This window comes from Scyliorhinus canicula, chromosome 9 (assembly GCF_902713615.1).
Source record: "Scyliorhinus canicula chromosome 9, sScyCan1.1, whole genome shotgun sequence".
In the NCBI taxonomy this organism is placed as follows: Eukaryota; Metazoa; Chordata; class Chondrichthyes; order Carcharhiniformes; family Scyliorhinidae; genus Scyliorhinus; species Scyliorhinus canicula.
In genome coordinates this window covers 157252523-157271396 of record NC_052154.1, presented here as the reverse complement: position 1 = coordinate 157271396, position 18874 = coordinate 157252523, and positions in this window count along the sequence as shown.

Here is an 18874-nt window from a genome sequence, read left to right as displayed (position 1 = left end):
CACCGAATTTAGAACATTATAATAGTGACCATGGGATGGTAACTAGTCGAGGTTCATGTCTGGGAGTATTTTTCATATATTTTGCAGAAGGAACACTTATTTTCAGATTCCACTTGATTTAACATCAACAGAGATTCCTCAAATCATTGAGGACCTTTCTGGTCGCCTAGAACATGCACACACCCAGCAATCTGCGCCTGTTTTCCACTTAACCAAACACACACCAATTATTATTCCTGATGCCTCTGAACATTCCCAATTAACTTTCCCAGTACATGTTCTAATGCCCACAATTGTAATGACTACTGCCCAGTATGTAACACTGTAATTACATCTCCCTATCACTGATTGTTGAAGAATTTATAAAGGGAAAATATAAAATAAGCTTCAAATTAGTCAGATGTATTGCAATCAGAAACCGCAATGCTTAATATTTAAACTTCTAACTGATATCTTGTGTATTTCTAATCAAGCAAAACCCATCACAGGTCAAAATCCACTTTTAAATAAAGTTAGAAAATACAGGATTACTTGCTAGCCTCTGGATGAAGAGATCTGTTGAGAGATTGCTTAAAGAGAGAGAGAGATCCTGTCAGATTAACGCTGAATCTGACAGCCTTCAGCAGAAGCTGCTGTTCAGTTCACAACCAAAACTGACTGCTAGCTACAGCCCTGGCTCCTCCCATTAATTACATCATCCCCATTTCACTCAAATCCCATGATTTACTTGCTTAAGCTCAAATGTAATGGCTGGGATTCTCCGTTTGGGAGATTATTGGCGGGATTCTCTGTTGTCCGACGCCGATATCATAATCGGCAATCGGGCGGAGAATCCCTTTTGGTGCCGAAATCGGGGGCAGCACCTGTTTTCGGATGCTCCGCCCCCTCCAAAATGGCGTCATTGGGGAGTAAGCCGCACACCATTGGGGCGACCTCAGGACATCCCCTGAAGGCCCTTCCCCGATGCTCCGTCCCCCATGGGCCGGGTTTCTGATGGTGCAGGACGCGCATGCTCAGAGTTTTTAGCAATCTCACAAATGGTGTCTGCAGACTGTCCAGCACCACCACAGTCGGGGGAGGAAGCCATTCCGGGGCTTCGGTGGAGGCTGAGGTACTAGTGGGAGGTGGTCCGAGGGTGGCGACGGGGGGGAACAGGGGGGTACTAGCTGGCAGGCTGGGTCCGCGCGTGGCCGGTGCCATGTTGTACGGCGCGACCGCTGCAGGTCGTCACCGTGCGCATGCGCAGCCACGGACCCGGCAATTCTTCAGCCGTTTATGTCGGGAACGCAAGGGTTTTATGTGGCGCATTATGTCGGGAACGCAAGGGTTTTATGTGGCGCAGCTGCTGGCACTCCACTGGGCGGAGCACTGGTGCGGGGGCGCCACTGACTTTTTCAATGTAAATCTAGACACTTCCTCAGAACATAGCCTCAAAATAAGGGAATCCTGCCCTGTGTTCTGTCACCGCAGCTGAATTGTGCCTGATTTGCACCTACAGCAGGATGGGTCTGTGAGGGGGTCTCCTTATTTAGCAGGTCTCTTAATTTAGAAGTTTCAGTGGGGTCTCTGTCGGGGAGTCTCTTTATTAAGCGATTCTCTGAACCCTGCATAGCGGCAATATGTCACTATCAATACCCAGAAGGGCCCTGATGAATATACCCAGCTGCTCTTTGGAGTATCGTCAGCTTGTGCAATTTTCCAGAGGGTCGTGGAGAATATATTGAGAGGATTGCCATGTGTGGCAGTTTATCTCGACAATGTCTTGGTCACTGGGGCATCAGAACAAGAACAATTAAGCAATTTGGACAAGGTTCTCCGCCGCTTCTTTGAGATGGGCATTCTAAAAAGGGAAAAATGTGTATTCTACGCAAAGGAGGTAGTTTACCTCGGCTACCGTGTCGGCCGGGAGGTACGGCACCTTGTAGCAGAGAAAGTGAGGGTTATCCAACAAGCTCCCACACCACAGAACAATACTGAACTGCATTCCTTCCTGGGGTTAGTGAACTACTATGGGAAGGTCATCCCCAGTCCTGCAATTATGTTGGCTCCCCCGACACCTCTTACGAAAAAAACCAGAATGAGCGTGGAAGCAGCGTTTGCTAAAGTCAAAAAGCCATTCATTCCATCAGGATTGCTCAAGCGTTACGACCCTACCTCATAGTTACATGTGACACCTCGCCATACGACATTGGCACTGTTTTGTCCCACTGTATGGACGATGGCGGGTCCCAGCGTCCTCTCATGATTCTGCGGCCTCCCCTGTGAGGCTGCAGTCGAGCGCCGATCAGTGCTGGTCCACACAAACATGGACCATGTCATAATATCCACTCATGGATATAATGAGATGCAGACAGACAGTGATTGACACACAGCATAACCAATGAACACACATGTCACAGAACAACCAATCACCAGACAGGACACTACCACTATAAAACACACGAGGCATTAGACTCTGCCGCTTCTCATCGGATACAGCTACAGAGATAGTTAGAGTGCACAAGGCCATGAGCACCTTCTCCATGTGACAGAGAGCTAGTCTGGTCAAGCCAGTCTTAGGTTATCAGTTAGGTTAAGAGTGTCAACCCACAGCAGATTATGTACAGCAACAAGCAAGTTGAATAGAACAGTGTTGGACCATCTCCTGTGTCGGAAGCCTGATTCGAGTCTCACTGCATCCAGTTGCAGTCGATGTTAGACCAACTCAGATAACATATCAGACCAGGCGGAACGGCATCCATGGGGTCCCCCGGGCCACCGGAGACCCCAGGGTGGTCAGGGTAAACACTTGGGCTCCCTGGCCCTCCCCTTGGAATGTGGGCACCTTGGCACTGGCACCTTGACACTAGTACCTTGACACTACCAAGGTGACTGGATGGCACTGCCAAGTCAGCAGGAGCACTGCCTGGGTGCCAAGGTGGCAGTGCAAAGGTGTCTGAGTGCCAGGGTGGCACTGCCAAGGGTCAGAGCGCAAGGGGGGCCATGCCCATGAAATGAGGGAGGACGAGGGGTTTTGAAGGATGGGGGAGGGCAGCGCAGGGGATAGCGGCCTCTGGGAGGTTGGGTGGGTGATGGGTGGAGGTCCTAGAAGGAAGAGGGTGCAGGAAGGGCACTTGGGGGTAGTGTCCACGTGTGTGGGGGGTGACATTGCCATAGGTGGGGGGGGGGGGGGGGGGGGGGGGGGGGTGAAACTCAACTTAGAGATCATGGAACCCTTTTGAACATGGTGGTCCGATCTCTGCGTTCAGCTCCCCAGTGTAGGCTAAACCGGTGAAAAACTCTCCAGGGCCCAAACAAATAACATAAGTGTCATTGACTAGCGGAGGGGAGCTCGCTGGCTCGGCCAGTGGGAAGCTCCCTGAAAAACCCGCCATGAATTAACTGAGAAATATTTTGGGAGAATCGGGCCCTTTGGGTTCAGGGTAATAAAGCTCGCGGCCATGGTGCTGCATTACTCCTGATGTGATGTAGACCACCCGGCCGGGGCAGATTGCTTCCTGCTCCACATTTCCATGTCGAGCTGATCTTCATGGACAGCACCGTGCTGCCGGACCCATGAACACTCATGTGTCTTCGTTCAGTATTGTGCCTAAGGTTCCGGAGTACCGGGATCTTCCCCCAGGTGCCATACACCAGTTTCAATCTGGATAGGGCTGCGCTGCAGGGTTCATGCAGTAACAAAGGCCTGGGGCGGGATTCTTTGATCTGCCGGTCAGGTTTTCCAGCGATGCGCACCCCTGACGACAGAGGGGTTCCCCGTTCCCGCAGCCGGCCAATGGGATTTCCCATTATAGCCACCTCACACCGTTGGGAAACCCACGGGCGTGGGTGCACTGCCGGCATGCTGGAGGATCCGCCAACGGAGAATTCCGCTGCTGACGTTTAATCGGGGGTGAACTGTGAGATGAGATTGGGGGGGGGGGGGGATTGCCTCCAGGCGGGACTGGAGGGTGCTGCAGATGGGAAGGGCCGGAAAATCCCACCCAAGGATTTAATGGCTTGCATCCTTGGCTTCTAATAGAGTTGGCTGCAGAGAGATGCAATGGTTGTAACTTTCCAAAATTCACTGGATTGGGGAATCCTTAATGGATTTGAACTGAACAAATGTAACAGCGCTGGTCAAGAAATGGGAAGGGGGATGCGGGGAGGTGGCCTGACAATGAAAAGGGGGACGGTGGGGTTAAAGTGGAAGGAGGGTTTCGTAAAAACTGTAAAAGCAGGGGTGGGGGAAGAATGGGGGCTCATGCTGTCAGGTAGAGGGGCAAGGAGGCGGATGAAGGAGATAAACAATGTAAGGCGGAATGAAGGCGAGGGGAGCTGGACCCTGACAAGGCTGCATGAAAAACTCACAAAAGTGTCAAATGGACTGAAAGGAGATGGATGAGGCCTCCAGATGTAGTAGCTAGGTGTCCACGTGGGGCATGGGCACCTTGCAGATGATGGAGTTGGGGCAACAGGCTTCTTCTTGAGGCTGCTATCCTTTCCCTCTGGGTTGCTGACGTCCTGCACAGTCTAATAAAGACAGCAGAGAGTGAGAAGAGTGTGCTGGACTGGTATTTAAATATGGGGCCGGGCGCTTTGAACCTGTCAGCTGAAGCCAGGCGGACGAATCAGCAGGAGAGTCGGAGGGGAAGTCACCAGTAAATAATTAACAAGGTTCCAAGTGCAGAGTCTGGAGAAGGGGGCGGGATTCTCCGGAATCCGGCGGGCGGGCCGTACCGGCGGCAAAGTGTGGCGTGAACCACTCCGGCGTCGGGCGCCTGGAAGGTGCAGAATCCTCCGCACCTTCAGGGGCTTGGCCGGCGCCGGTGGGGTTGGCGCCGCTTCAACCGGCACCGAAGGGTTTCCGGCGGTTGGCACGAGTTTGCGCATGCGCGAGAGCGCCAGCGTGTTCTGACGTGATCCCAGCACATGCGCAGGGTGGTTCTTCTCCGCACCGGCCATGGCGGACCGTTACAGCAGCCGGCGCGGAGGGAAAGAGAGCCCCCATGGCACAGGCCCGCCCACAGATCGATGGACCCTGATTGTGGGCCAGGGCACCGTGGGAGCCCCCCCCTCCCTCGCGGGTCAGATTACCCCCCCCACTTGGCCCATCGCGGAGCGGAGAATCTCCGGGACCCACTGCCAACAGCCCCCGGTCAGCGCGGCGCAATTCCTGCCCCCGGCAGCCGGCGTCGGGGCGGGATTTACACCACTCCCCGGCAAATCTCTAGCCCGGTGGTGGGTCGGAGAATCCCGCAAAGGATCCCGTATTTCTGGCCAGCGGGAAAAACTTCACTGGAGCCGCCCGCCGGTGCACTTCATCTCAGAATGGGAGAATTCCGCTTCTAGATCCTGCGGGAATGAGGGTTCCCATTACCTGCGTACTTCGATGGTAGTTTATCTGATCCAACACGTGCGTGAAAAGAGCTTCCTGCTGCCTGTGGGATATGTTGTGTCAGCAAACGTTAGGCAGAATACGGAGCCCATGGACTGGGCAAAATCCACATTTTGAGATTTCAAGCGCGTGGTGCCTTTTGATATGTAGATCAGAAGAGTTAGGGAGCTTGTCAGGAGAAATCTTCCTTTAGTAAAAGGTTTTAGTCCTCTTTGTGTTACAGACTGACTTGCAGATGCAGCACAGGCAGAAAGGAGAAGAAGAGGTTGGAGAACTGTGGAAGACTGAACGAGGACAAGAAGGTCATTTAGCCCACTGAGCCTATTGCACCATTCAGTGAGATCATGGCTGATCTACAACACATCTCCATATCCTAGCCTTTGGCCTACGTCACTACATACCTTTGAAGAACAAAAATCAATCAAACTAAGAATTCCCGGCAGCATGGGGTGGAATTAGTGGAAAATCCCACCAAAAGACGCCACCAACAAGAAAGATGCTGCAAGGAGGCAGCAGAGAATCTCGCCTTTGGTGTCCAGTGGCACCAATGAATCCGCACTACCAACATCCTGGAGGTTACCAATGACCAGAAACTGAACTGGACCAGTCATATAAATACTGTGGCTACAAGAGCAGGTCAGAGGCTGGGAATCCTGCAGTGAGCAACTCACCTCCTGACTCCCCAAAGCCTGTCCAACCTCCACAAGGCACAAGTCAGGAATGAAATGGAATACTCTCCACTTGCCTGGACGAGTGCAGCTCCAACACTCAAGAAGCTCAACACCATCTAGGACAAAGTAGCCTTCTTTATTAGCACCCCTACCACAAACATTCATTTCCTCCACCACCGACGCACAGTGGCAGCCGTGTGCATCATCTACAAGAGGCACCACAGGACCTCACCAAGACTCTTTAGGCAGCACCCTCCAACCCCATGACCACTACCATCTAGAAGGACAAAGACAGCTCACCACGCCTTCCTGGGTATTCGGGATTGGTAATAAATGCTGGCCCAGTCAGTAAAGCCCACATCCCTTGAATGAATAAAACAACATTTCTAATTTCACTCCTGATAGGTCTGCTTCTAATTCTTAGACCAGAAGCCTAGTCCTGGGTACCTAGACAGCAGAAATAGTTTCTCTTTATCTAACCAATTTGGAAGAGGTGACACCTCAACAATCCGAGCAATCGATTGAAAGACACATTGCTGGGCTGTTTTCAGGCTTTGAAAGCCCCTTTAAACATAGGTATCCCCAGCCACAATGGCAGCAGTCTGAGCCTGCATAGCAACAAGTTTAGCTTGCATCAAAACAAGCATGACTCTCGTAACTGTGACACCAGGCGACTTCCACTTGTTCTGCAGTGGAAGCCAAGGCAGTGACCATAAAGACTACTTCATGGTTGGGTCCTCAAGTGCTGTAATGGAGTTGATGGCACTTCCTTGTTGGAAAGGATAGGCTTCAAGCACAGTTCCAAACTTGGTGTCTAAGTTCATACCTGAAACATCTGGCGCTAATTTTTAGACAAGAACCCTAGTCCTGGACTCCTCAATCAGCAGAAATAGTTTATTTCTACCTACCCGATTTGGAAGAAGTGGAGAAGGAACAAAGAAGACCTGTGCCAGATTGGGGTCAGTTTTTAGAAATTAATTCATGGGATCAGGACATCCTGGCAAGGTCAGCATTTTGCTCTCAAGAAGGTGATGATGAGCCGATTACTCGAAGCGCTGTAGCCTGTGTGGTATAGGCAGACTCACTGTGCTCTTCAGGAAGAATTCCAGGATACATTCAGTGACAATGACAGTGACATTTTCAAGTCAAAATGGGAGCGGCTAAGGGTGAGGAAGATGCTGTCTTCTATGCTCTTTAACAGTGACAACTGGCTCCGTGACAGGCCTGCCAGTATACCCAGCATCCCGGGGTGCGTGCCTTTTCCTTTACAACTCCTCATGCAAGTCTTCATCTAAGACCCCCTTGCAGCAGGATTTGCTCTGCTCTCAACCTCTGATGAAGTTACATATGACCCATTGTTTCCTGTAGGCCTGGCGACAGCCTGCTGCTGCCGAGTGACTCTCTACGTTCCACTCTAACTCTATACTACCCTCTAACATTCACAGCGTTGGCTGAACTAGAGGCGAATGCCAGAACAAGTCATTGTGATTCATCATGGCATGTCCAGTACCCTCCATGAGGCTGCACCAGCCCTCCAGATGGAGTTCTTGGGCAGGCGAAAGTGGAAAGGTGCCCTTTTGTGAGGCTCTGCAAATCCTCCAGCCTGCAAAAAGGCGACTGCTGTTCCCAAAACATGTGGCAAAGGCATCCTTGCTCTTGGTAAATATCACAGGCAGTGGGAGTTGGTCCCTAAGTGGCTAACTATGGGTTGCCTGCCAACCCTCTCCCAGGGAAGGGTTGGGGTAAAAATTCTCCTCATGGAAACAGTATACACTGCACAAGTTTGAGGTCAATCAAGGGAGAAGATCCCACTTTTGGTGAGATATTCGTTACTTTGACCAGAGGAATATGTCGGGAATATATCAGGAAACGTGGCTTTCAGATTAGGCAACTGTTCGAGAAGTGTTTCACTCTGGAAGCGAGGCTGAATCTGATTACACTTTAACCGGCAGACAGTGTTGTGTTAAACAGGAATGCAGAACACGTAATCAGCTTTTATGACTTTCCAAGGTGGGGATTTGACTGTGACTGGATAAGAGGTTGAGAGTAATAAAGTGATAAGTACATGAAGCAAAGGTTGGGACAACAAGGCGATTAGCACCAATACCCGCTTCCCTCCGAACATTTGTTTCCAAGGCATGAACAATAACAAGCAGTTGAGGCAGGGTGGGTTTGGGTTCAGTGACTGGGACTGTTGACTCTTTACTTACGGAGTTGAGGATAGACGTTTTGGCGCTGGTGAAACAATGGATTCAAGCCTCATGTTGTCTGTTCCTCACAACGTGCTGGTCATTTTGTTGGCAGCCCTTCAACTGAATAGTGCTGCAGAGGTATGCTGCTACGGTGGAGGTAAGATGCACTTTTCACATAACGTGCGACCAACTGTTTCGTTTGTAAGTTATTTGTACTAAAACGGTTATTTCTCTCTTTCTTTAGCTTGTTGTGTTCCAGAAAAACATGTACGCGTGGATGAGAATAATCGAGTGGACCTTATAGTCAGTACTATAAACATAACTGAGAATCCTGTTCAAATATCGAATCCAGCTAATGTAACAGACGTTGCTGTAGTCGGAGACACTTTGCGGCTCACAAAATGAATTGATTATGAGGTAATTATCTGACAGTGAAAAGCCATTTGTTTTGTCGGAACCATTCTTGCCGCTGAATAAGACGATGCAGAGCTTGAACCCCAATCCAGACAACCCTAACAGACAAAAACTCCACACAGTCACAGAGAACCAGGGGACCAGACAGTCTGAGAGAGGAAGGAGTTCCAGACAGTCTCATGGAGACCGGAGTGCCAGGCTGGAGTTCCAGACAGTCTGAGAGAGACGGGAGTTCCAGACAGTCTGAGAGAGACATGAGTTCTGGACAGTCTGAGAGAGACGGAAATTCCAGACAGTCTGAATGAGACAGGAGTTCCAGACAGTCTGAATGAGACAGGAGTTCCAGACAGTCTGAGAGAGAAACAGGAGTTCCAGACAGTTTGAGAGAGACAGGAGTTCCAGACAGTCTGAGAGAGACAGGAGTTCCAGACAGTCTGAGAGAGACAGGAGTTCCAGACAGTCTGGGAGACAGGAGTTCTAGACAGTCTGGGAGACAGGAGTTCCAGACAGTCTGGGAGAGACAGGAGTTCCAGACAGTCTGAGAGAGACAGGAGTTCCAGACAGTCTGGGAGACAGGAGTTCTAGACAGTCTGGGAGACAGGAGTTCTAGACAGTCTGGGAGACAGGAGTTCCAGACAGTCTGGGAGAGACAGGAGTTCCAGACAGTCTGAGAGAGACAGGAGTTCCAGACAGTCTGAGAGAGACAGGAGTTCCAGACAGTCTGAGAGAGACAGGAGTTCCAGACAGTCTCGGAGAGACAGGAGTTCCAGACAGTCTGGGAGACAAGAGTCCAGACAGTCTGAGAGAGACAGGAGTTCCAGACAGTCTGGGAGAGACAGGAGTTCCAGACAGTCTGGGAGAGACAGGAGTTCCATACAGTCTGAGAGAGACAGGAGTTCCAGACAGTCTGAGAGAGACAGGAGTTCCAGACAGTCTGAGAGAGACAGGAGTTCCAGACAGTCTGAGAGAGACAGGAGTTCCAGACAGTCTGGGAGAGACAGGAGTTCCAGACAGTCTCGGAGAGACAGGAGTTCCAGACAGTCTGGGAGAGACAGGAGTTCCAGACAGTCTGAGAGAGACAGGAGTTCCAGACTGTCTGAGAGAGACAGGAGTTCCAGACAGTCTGGGAGAGACAGGAGTTCCAGACAGTCTCGGAGAGACAGGAGTTCCAGACAGTCTGGGAGAGACAGGAGTTCCAGACAGTCTGAGAGAGACAGGAGTTCCAGACAGTCTGGGAGAGACAGGAATTCCAGACAGTCTGGGAGAGACAGGAGTTCCAGACAGTCTGAGGGAGAGACAGGAGTTCCAGACAGTCTCGGAGGGACAGGAGTTCCAGACAGTCTGAGAGAGACAGGAGTTCCAGACAGTCTGAGAGAGACAGGAGTTCCAGACAGTCTGAGAGAGACAGGAGTTCCAGACAGTCTGAGAGAGACAGGAGATCCAGACAGTCTGAGAGAGACAGGAGTTCCAGACAGTCTGAGAGAGACAGGAGTACCAGACAGTTTCAGGGAGACAGGAGTACCAGACAGTTTCAGGGAGACAGGAGTTCCAGACAGTCTGAGAGAGACAGGATTTCCAGACAGTTTCAGGGAGACAGGATTTCCAGACAGTCTTGGGGATATGCGGCCTCAAGTCAACCAATAGCGAATGGGGCTCCAGACTGTCCAGGTAGACTGGGCCTCCAGACTATGCTGGCCAGTGAATTCTGGGTTTGCACCCAAAGGGCTGCCTATACCATTTGAAACCACTGACCCCCTCTGGGGTTTTGCTCCACCTGCACTGGCAGACTCTCCTAAAGGTGGTGTGTATCGATGATGTGAAGGAATATCAGAGTTACGAGGCAGAATTCTCCCAAGCCCCCATTAGCAGGTTTAATGGCAGGCCTGGGGGAAGTGTAAGGCTGGAGACCCAGAAATTGGTTTCACACCAGGATCTGTCACCAGTGCCCGCCATAGTTGGCTGGCAATCCTGCCGGCGGCCAGTGTGAAATTAATTTGCAACCTGTTAATAGAATGCAGATGGCGGCTCACCTGCAATTGCCCACCCATTTTCTTAAAAATTGAGGGCATAGAATTTTTTTTCCAATCAAGGGGCAATTTAGCGTGGCCAATCCACCTAAGCTGCACACCCTTGGGTTGTGGGGGTGAGACCCACACAGTCACGGGGAGAATGTGCAAACTCCACATGGACAGTGACCCAGGGCAGGGATCAAACACAGGTCCTCGGCGCCATGAGGTAGCAGTGCTAACCACTGGAAACTCCCACCCATGCCCGATTTTCCACGACACAGGCGGGAAAACACGCCCACGCGAAACACGTTTGCAGAAATGTGGCGTTTAGATGTCGCGAATCACCTGAACAATTCCTGGGGTGTCCTCCTGAATTCAGGATGGAGGTAAATGGCAAACCCAGCCCCTGGAACTCCGCAGCAGTCGCTCAGGAAGCATCTGCAGGTGGAGCTTCCTGATTCGGTGTTCTGGAGGGAGTCCATCTTCCAGCCTCAGAATGATCCTCGGAGAGCTAACTTTTTTTCTCTGGAAGCCCATCTTCCAGTCTCAAAGTTCTCCAGTGATCCATCTTGATTTTCAGGAGGTCCGTCTTCTTTCTTCAACTGTGGGTCAGTGATATTGAGTGTTTCCTCTGGGTGCTCCGTTTCCCTCCCACAGTCTAAAGATGTGCAGGTTAGGTGGATTGGCCATGCTAAATTGCTTTTAGTCACCAAAAATGTTAGGTGGGGTTGCTGGGTTAAGGGGATGGGGTGGAGGCATAGGCTTGGGTGGGCTGCTCTTTCCAAGGGCCGGTGCCCTTTGAAATTCTATGATTCTACCCAAACACACACAAGACAGACACACACATGGGGTAAGGGGAAGGAGTAAAATAATTGGGATTAAATGGAAGAAAGTGAGATGAGTGTCCTTATTACTGATATTGAATTTGTAGTCGGCTATCTTCCCAAGAGTGTTGGAAGCACCAGTGGATTACTGATGAGGTTATCTGGCTGGAACATTCAGGCAGAACTCTCAGGCTTTGGGTTCCACACTGGGGAATCACTTTCACTTTTATTAACCTCAGCCTTAGGCCTGTGTAATTCTTATTCCACCAGAATGTCCTGTAGCCTTACAGAGGAAAACAGAGTTCCCCTCATGAGATTTTAAAGAGGGTTTTTTTAAACCATTGGCCCTGCCTGGAGCTGCTGCTGGACTGAACTTCCTTGCAGGTCAATTTGACTTAAGAGAGAGAAAGGTCTTTACTTTGAACCTTTAGACTGTGTCCATCAGACCAGAGAGAGATCAGGGCTTTTCGCCCCCAGCTTTTGGTCAAACCAAAACTAACTTGGAACCAGTCTCACAGAGAAAAGGGAGTGTTCCAGAACAGTCACTACCAATTAAAGAACAAAGAACAATAAAGACCTCTGCTCTTTGTGGTTTTTATAAATGACTTGGATGAGGAAGTGGAAGGATGGGTTAGTAAGTTTGCCGATGATACGAAGGTTGGTGGTGTTGTAGATAGTGTAGACAGGATGCAGAGCTGGGCTGAGAAGTGGCAGATGGAGTTCAACCTAGATAAATGTGAAGTGATTCATTTTGGAATGTCGAATTTCAATGCTGAATACAGGGTTAAAGCAGGATTCTTGGAAGTATGGAGGAACGGAGGGATTTTGATGTCCATGTACATAAATCCGTCAAAGTTGCCACCCAGGTTGATAGGGTTGTTAAGATGGCATTTGGTGTGTTGGCTTTCATGAACAGAGGGATTGAGTTTAAGCGCCGCAAGATTTTTCTGCAGCTTTATAAACCCTGGTGAGACCACATTTGAAATATTGTGTCCAGTTCTGGTCGCCTCATTATAGGAAGGATGTGGATGCTTTGGAAATGAAATGAAAAATGAAAATCGCTTATTGTCACGAGTAGGCTTCAATGAAGTTACTGTGAAAAGCCCCTGGTCGCCACATTCCGGCGCCTGTCCGGGGAGGCTGGTACGGTAATGGAACCGTGCTGCTGGCCTGCTTTAAAAGCCAGCGATTTAGCCGAGTGAGCTAAACCAGCCGCTTATCCCCTTACCCCTGTGTGTGTGTGTGTGTGTGTGGAGAGGGTATCGAGGAGGTTTACCAGGATGCTGCCTGGACTGGATTTAGCCGAGTGAGCTAAACCAGCTCCATATCCCCTTACCCCTGTGTGTGTGTGTGTGGAGAGGGTATCGAGGAGATTTACCAGGATGCTGCCAGGACTGGAGGGCATGTCTCATGAAGAAAGGTTGAGGGAGCTAAGGCTTTTCTCACTGGAGTGAAGAAGGAAGAGAGGTGTACAAGGTGATGAGAGGCATGGACAGAGTGGATAGCCACAGACTTTTCCCCAGGGAGTAAATGGCTGTCATGAGGGGACATAATTTTAAGGTGATTGGAGGACGGTATAAGATAGATGTCAGAGGTTGGTTCTTTACACAGAGAGTGGTGGGTGCGTGGAATGTACTGCCAGCAGAGGTGCTGGAGTCAGAGTCATTAGGGACATTTAAGCGACTCTTGGACAGGCACATCGATAGCAGTAATTGAGGGGGTGTAGGTTAGGTTGATCTTAGATTAGGATAAATGGTTGGCATAAAATCGTGGGCCGAAGGGCCTGTACTGTACGGTACTGTTCTATATTCTAGAATACAGCTCAGGAACAAGCCCTTCGGCCCTCAAAGCCTGCACCGATCATGTGTCCTATCAGCATAGATAATTAGCTGAGATCCGGCAAAGTAAACAGCTCATCGGCCGACAGACAAGTCCACCAAGATAAGTCATCACCGATGTCATCAGATTCCTTTTTTTTTAATTAAAGGGAAAGGCCATCTTAAAGGCATAGGTGAATTTTTGTCCAGGTACTAAACTTATAAAAGCCAAAATAACAGAAAATAAAGGGAATACACAGGCAAAGCAAGGCATGAACAGAAGGATCCTTACAACAGCAGACAGAAAGCACGCCTCCTCCTCAATATTGGATTTGTCGGATGCATTGACGTTTGGAGAGTGCAGTAGCATTTAAGAACATAGGCAACAGGAGGACGTGGAGGCTCCACACCCTTTCAAGGTGGCTGTGCCATTCAATAAGATCATGGTTGATCTTCTACCTCGATCCATCTTTAGTGCCTCATCGCTATGTTCCGTCATTCCTTTAGTGCCCCAAAATGTATCGACCTCTGTCGTGAATATACTGAATGACCGAGAATCCATAGCTCTCTGGATAGGGAATGCCAAAGATTCACAAGCTTCTAAGTGAAGAAACCTTTCCTCCGTTCTGCATCAAACTGATAATATTATGTGAATGTGCAAAATTGTAGCAATTTGATTTCAATGTTGGCAAATATGAGTCATCCCCTTAGGACCTAAAAAGGATAAAACAGAATGCTTTTTTAAATGGTGAAAAGCTGGATATGTGGAATCCCTAGAGTGAGGTCATTTGGTCCATTGAATCTGCACCGGCCCTCCGAAAGAGCACCCTAATTCAGCCCACTCCCCCCCTCTATCCCCATAACCCTGCCCAATCTGCACATCTTTGGGCACTCAGGGGCAATTTAGCATGGCCAATCCACCTACTGTGCACATGTGTGGGAGGAAACCAGAGCTCCCAGAGGGATCCCACGCAGGCACGGGGAGAAGCTGCAAACTCCACACAGACAGACACTCGAGGCTGGAATTAAGCTGCTGACCACAGTAGAGGTTCCAAGACACTTGGGGATCCAGGCACATGTAGATATTTGCATTGTAATGAACACGTACAGAAGATAATCAAAAACACTAATGAAATGCCGCCCTTTATATCCAAAAGCCTGGATTGGAGGTGGGAAGGGATCCTGCTTCAGGAATACAAAGCCTTGATTGGGGCACATCTGCAGAACTTTGAGCAGCTCGGACAACCACACCTTAGGAAGGGTATATTGGCCTTGGAAGAGATGCCACATAGATTTATCAGCATGTTACTGGAGTCCAAGGCTGGAGTGAACTGGAGTAGAAGGGAACATTACAAAAACTTCCCTGATTTCAAAGATTTAGGGATGAATTTGTCAAAGTTTTCAAGCTAGACAAGTGAGAAACTATTTCTTATTGTTGAGGAGTCTGGGACTAGGGAACAGGTCATAAAGGTTAGAAGCAAACCAATCAGGAGGGAGATTAAGAAAGACGTCAACACACAAAGGATGAAGGAGGTTTGGGCCTCTCTTCCACAAGCAGCAAATGATGAATAATTAACTGACAATGTTAAACCTGACATTGATAGATTTTGGAGTCTGGGAGAGACAGGAGTTCCAGACAGTCTGAGAGAGACAGGAGTTCCAGACAGTCTGGGAGACAGGAGTTCTAGACAGTCTGGGAGACAGGAGTTCTAGACAGTCTGGGAGACAGGAGTTCCAGACAGTCTGGGAGAGACAGGAGTTCCAGACAGTCTGAGAGAGACAGGAGTTCCAGACAGTCTGAGAGAGACAGGAGTTCCAGACAGTCTGAGAGAGACAGGAGTTCCAGACAGTCTCGGAGAGACAGGAGTTCCAGACAGTCTGGGAGACAAGAGTCCAGACAGTCTGAGAGAGACAGGAGTTCCAGACAGTCTGGGAGAGACAGGAGTTCCAGACAGTCTGGGAGAGACAGGAGTTCCAGACAGTCTCGGAGAGACAGGAGTTCCAGACAGTCTGGGAGACAGGGGTCCAGACAGTCTGGGAGAGACAGGAGTTCCAGACAGTCTGGGAGAGACAGGAGTTCCATACAGTCTGAGAGAGACAGGAGTTCCAGACAGTCTGAGAGAGACAGGAGTTCCAGACAGTCTGAGAGAGACAGGAGTTCCAGACAGTCTGAGAGAGACAGGAGTTCCAGACAGTCTGGGAGAGACAGGAGTTCCAGACAGTCTGAGAGAGACAGGATTTCCAGACAGTTTCAGGGAGACAGGATTTCCAGACAGTCTTGGGGATATGCGGCCTCAAGTCAACCAATAGCGAATGGGGCTCCAGACTGTCCAGGTAGACTGGGCCTCCAGACTATGCTGGCCAGTGAATTCTGGGTTTGCACCCAAAGGGCTGCCTATACCATTTGAAACCACTGACCCCCTCTGGGGTTTTGCTCCACCTGCACTGGCAGACTCTCCTAAAGGTGGTGTGTATCGATGATGTGAAGGAATATCAGAGTTACGAGGCAGAATTCTCCCAAGCCCCCATTAGCAGGTTTAATGGCAGGCCTGGGGGAAGTGTAAGGCTGGAGACCCAGAAATTGGTTTCACACCAGGATCTGTCACCAGTGCCCGCCATAGTTGGCTGGCAATCCTGCCGGCGGCCAGTGTGAAATTAATTTGCAACCTGTTAATAGAATGCAGATGGAGGCTCACCTGCAATTGCCCACCCATTTTCTTAAAAATTGAGGGCATAGAATTTTTTTTCCAATCAAGGGGCAATTTAGCGTGGCCAATCCACCTAAGCTGCACACCCTTGGGTTGTGGGGGTGAGACCCACACAGTCACGGGGAGAATGTGCAAACTCCACATGGACAGTGACCCAGGGCAGGGATCAAACACAGGTCCTCGGCGCCATGAGGTAGCAGTGCTAACCACTGGAAACTCCCACCCATGCCCGATTTTCCACGACACAGGCGGGAAAACACGCCCACGCGAAACACGTTTGCAGAAATGTGGCGTTTAGATGTCGCGAATCACCTGAACAATTCCTGGGGTGTCCTCCTGAATTCAGGATGGAGGTAAATGGCAAACCCAGCCCCTGGAACTCCGCAGCAGTCGCTCAGGAAGCATCTGCAGGTGGAGCTTCCTGATTCGGTGTTCTGGAGGGAGTCCATCTTCCAGCCTCAGAATGATCCTCGGAGAGCTAACTTTTTTTCTCTGGAAGCCCATCTTCCAGTCTCAAAGTTCTCCAGTGATCCATCTTGATTTTCAGGAGGTCCGTCTTCTTTCTTCAACTGTGGGTCAGTGATATTGAGTGTTTCCTCTGGGTGCTCCGTTTCCCTCCCACAGTCTAAAGATGTGCAGGTTAGGTGGATTGGCCATGCTAAATTGCTTTTAGTCACCAAAAATGTTAGGTGGGGTTGCTGGGTTAAGGGGATGGGGTGGAGGCATAGGCTTGGGTGGGCTGCTCTTTCCAAGGGCCGGTGCCCTTTGAAATTCTATGATTCTACCCAAACACACACAAGACAGACACACACATGGGGTAAGGGGAAGGAGTAAAATAATTGGGATTAAATGGAAGAAAGTGAGATGAGTGTCCTTATTACTGATATTGAATTTGTAGTCGGCTATCTTCCCAAGAGTGTTGGAAGCACCAGTGGATTACTGATGAGGTTATCTGGCTGGAACATTCAGGCAGAACTCTCAGGCTTTGGGTTCCACACTGGGGAATCACTTTCACTTTTATTAACCTCAGCCTTAGGCCTGTGTAATTCTTATTCCACCAGAATGTCCTGTAGCCTTACAGAGGAAAACAGAGTTCCCCTCATGAGATTTTAAAGAGGGTTTTTTTAAACCATTGGCCCTGCCTGGAGCTGCTGCTGGACTGAACTTCCTTGCAGGTCAATTTGACTTAAGAGAGAGAAAGGTCTTTACTTTGAACCTTTAGACTGTGTCCATCAGACCAGAGAGAGATCAGGGCTTTTCGCCCCCAGCTTTTGGTCAAACCAAAACTAACTTGGAACCAGTCTCACAGAGAAAAGGGAGTGTTCCAGAACAGTCACTACCAATTAAAGAACAAAGAACAATAAAGACCTCTGCTCTTTGTGGTTTTTATAAATGACTTGGATGAGGAAGTGGAAGGATGGGTTAGTAAGTTTGCCGATGATACGAAGGTTGGTGGTGTTGTAGATAGTGTAGACAGGATGCAGAGCTGGGCTGAGAAGTGGCAGATGGAGTTCAACCTAGATAAATGTGAAGTGATTCATTTTGGAATGTCGAATTTCAATGCTGAATACAGGGTTAAAGCAGGATTCTTGGAAGTATGGAGGAACGGAGGGATTTTGATGTCCATGTACATAAATCCGTCAAAGTTGCCACCCAGGTTGATAGGGTTGTTAAGATGGCATTTGGTGTGTTGGCTTTCATGAACAGAGGGATTGAGTTTAAGCGCCGCAAGATTTTTCTGCAGCTTTATAAACCCTGGTGAGACCACATTTGAAATATTGTGTCCAGTTCTGGTCGCCTCATTATAGGAAGGATGTGGATGCTTTGGAAATGAAATGAAAAATGAAAATCGCTTATTGTCACGAGTAGGCTTCAATGAAGTTACTGTGAAAAGCCCCTGGTCGCCACATTCCGGCGCCTGTCCGGGGAGGCTGGTACGGTAATGGAACCGTGCTGCTGGCCTGCTTTAAAAGCCAGCGATTTAGCCGAGTGAGCTAAACCAGCCGCTTATCCCCTTACCCCTGTGTGTGTGTGTGTGTGTGTGGAGAGGGTATCGAGGAGGTTTACCAGGATGCTGCCTGGACTGGATTTAGCCGAGTGAGCTAAACCAGCTCCATATCCCCTTACCCCTGTGTGTGTGTGTGGAGAGGGTATCGAGGAGATTTACCAGGATGCTGCCAGGACTGGAGGGCATGTCTCATGAAGAAAGGTTGAGGGAGCTAAGGCTTTTCTCACTGGAGTGAAGAAGGAAGAGAGGTGTACAAGGTGATGAGAGGCATGGACAGAGTGGATAGCCACAGACTTTTCCCCAGGGAGTAAATGGCTGTCATGAGGGGACATAATTTTAAGGTGATTGGAGGACGGTATAAGATAGATGTCAGAGGTTGGTTCTTTACACAGAGAGTGGTGGGTGCGTGGAATGTACTGCCAGCAGAGGTGCTGGAGTCAGAGTCATTAGGGACATTTAAGCGACTCTTGGACAGGCACATCGATAGCAGTAATTGAGGGGGTGTAGGTTAGGTTGATCTTAGATTAGGATAAATGGTTGGCATAAAATCGTGGGCCGAAGGGCCTGTACTGTACGGTACTGTTCTATATTCTAGAATACAGCTCAGGAACAAGCCCTTCGGCCCTCAAAGCCTGCACCGATCATGTGTCCTATCAGCATAGATAATTAGCTGAGATCCGGCAAAGTAAACAGCTCATCGGCCGACAGACAAGTCCACCAAGATAAGTCATCACCGATGTCATCAGATTCCTTTTTTTTTAATTAAAGGGAAAGGCCATCTTAAAGGCATAGGTGAATTTTTGTCCAGGTACTAAACTTATAAAAGCCAAAATAACAGAAAATAAAGGGAATAC